The sequence below is a fragment of the Schistocerca nitens genome, chromosome 7 (genome assembly GCF_023898315.1).
Source record: "Schistocerca nitens isolate TAMUIC-IGC-003100 chromosome 7, iqSchNite1.1, whole genome shotgun sequence".
Lineage (NCBI taxonomy): Eukaryota > Metazoa > Arthropoda > Insecta > Orthoptera > Acrididae > Schistocerca > Schistocerca nitens.
The window spans coordinates 311200302-311202801 of NC_064620.1; positions in this window are offsets into that span (position 1 = coordinate 311200302).

A 2500-nucleotide genomic window follows, 5' to 3' on the forward strand; every position below is an offset into this window, starting at 1 on the left:
TATAGATGACATACGACATACAACTGTCCCTATACATGCTGACAGTCTGTGCACACAATGTGAACTACACGTCACCCAGACACCCTATCACACACTACTCTCTGGCTGTAACAGACACAGACACAATATCTAAGCACCACCATGGAACAACATCCAGTGCATCCTCTCCGCCACATTACACCATTCACACTATGATAACAAAACCAGGAGGTCCACCCCCAAAACAGAATATCTCACTCTTCCAACAACCATCATTACGCAGATAAGCCACAAACACCCACACATGTGCTACACAGGGGTGCAGCCAACACCACCACACTGGCGTGTCTCACAGCATATAAGCAATGGCAGGAATGAAAGACACAGGTCTGCCACTCCCTTGCCACACCCACGGAACCGGCGCACCACCTCCCCTGAGCCAAAGGTGCATCCTGACGTGACACATCTCGGGGTGCCTCAGGCGTCCACTTACCATCATCACTATGAACGAACCTCGTCCCCTCCCCCCCTCATACACCATCCCTTAACCTAACCCATGTTGCGCCTTAACCTAGCCTATGTTGCGCCTTAACCTAGCCTATGTTGCGCCTTAACCTAGCCTATGTTGCGCCTTAACCTAGCCTATGTTGCGCCTTAACCTAGCCTATGTTGCGCCTTAACCTAGCCTATGTTGTGCCTTAACCTAGCCTATGTTGCGCCTTAACCTAGCCTATGTTGCGCCTTAACCTAGCCTATGTTGCGCCTTAACCTAGCCTATGTTGCGCCTTAACCTAGCCTATGTTGCGCCTTAACCTAGCCTATGTTGCGCCTTAACCTAGCCTATGTTGCGCCTTAACCTAGCCTATGTTGCGCCTTAACCTAGCCTATGTTGCGCCTTAACCTAGCCTATGTTGCGCCTTAACCTAGCCTATGTTGCGCCTTAACCTAGCCTATGTTGCGCCTTAACCTAGCCTATGTTGCGCCTTAACCTAGCCTATGTTGCGCCTTAACCTAGCCTATGTTGCGCCTTAACCTAGCCTATGTTGCGCCTTAACCTAGCCTATGTTGCGCCTTAACCTAACCTATGTTGCGCCTTAACCTAACCTATGTTGCGCCTTAACCTAACCTATGTTGCGCCTTAACCTAACCTATGTTGCGCCTTAACCTAACCTATGTTGCGCCTTAACCTAACCTATGTTGCGCCTTAACCTAACCTATGTTGCGCCTTAACCTAACCTATGTTGCGCCTTAACCTAACCTATGTTGGGCCCTAACCTAACCTACGTTGGGCCCTAACCTAACCTACGTTGGGCCCTAACCTAACCTACGTTGGGCCCTAACCTAACCTACGTTGGGCCCTAACCTAACCTACGTTGGGCCCTAACCTAACCTACGTTGGGCCCTAACCTAACCTACGTTGGGCCCTAACCTAACCTACGTTGGGCCCTAACCTAACCTACGTTGGGCCCTAACCTAACCTACGTTGGGCCCTAACCTAACCTACGTTGGGCCCTAACCTAACCTGTAATTGTTATATGAATTGAAACATTCATGTAGCGTTGCCTAATCGCAACCCTCTCAACATAGGTCAGTGCTCGCACTCTCTGGTGTCCTGCGTATTGATTCATGTTACGGTGCGTACCCTCACAACATCTAGCGAGTGGTGCGTACGTTCCACATGGTCCCGCTATCCACTGTAATGTGTACTGCTGTAAGACTTATATCGCTCCCCTGTCGCCTCTAGTTCGTCAGGCGGGAGTTTGCGTGTTCAATGAGCTTCGCAGCTGTGCAATGGCATTCGCATACGTACGCGGGCCACCTTCCACGTGTTCTCTCGTGCATACGTCGCAGCATGTATGTGGGCTGATGTGGCGTGTCGTGACGCATATCATCCAGGCATGCAAGACCCACTGAATTTGCAAATGTAGATGGACGTCTACGTTTGCTGCCCAAGTTACGCAAATGAACTGGAAATCCGTTGTTGCGCGGTTGTATACGCTGGAGGTGAATCATTGATTGCGACAATCGGTACAGGTATTAACTGGTTGCTTCAGCGACACCCGTCATACCCACGAACGTGAGTGGGCATGTGGGTATGAAGCGATACGCGGCGGTGGCTGGGTGGGACCGTCCCCGGCCGGTGAGGGGGGAGCGCCCGGCGTGCTGGCCGCGCGCTGCGTGGGTGCACGCGCTACAGCCGGCTGGTGGGGGCGCCCAGTGGCAGGCGCGCCGGCCGACGGACGCGGCAGGCGGCGCAGCTGCGCGCCGGCGCACCCAACGCGCGGCGCCGTGCGGCCAAAGTGGGTCCTCGCGGGCCCGGTGCGAAGCGCGGTGGACATCTGCAGTGTGCTGGTCCGATTGAGGACTGTGTGCGTTGAGGATGCGCCGCCGCCCGGCACTCGGCGCCGCGACGCCGTCTGCTGCTCGGTCGCCCCCGCGGTTCTCGCAGGTGGTTTGTATCGCAGCTGTGCGGATGTGTTGGCGCGTGCGCTGTGCTGGGAGAGTTCGCTTTGGCACCCAA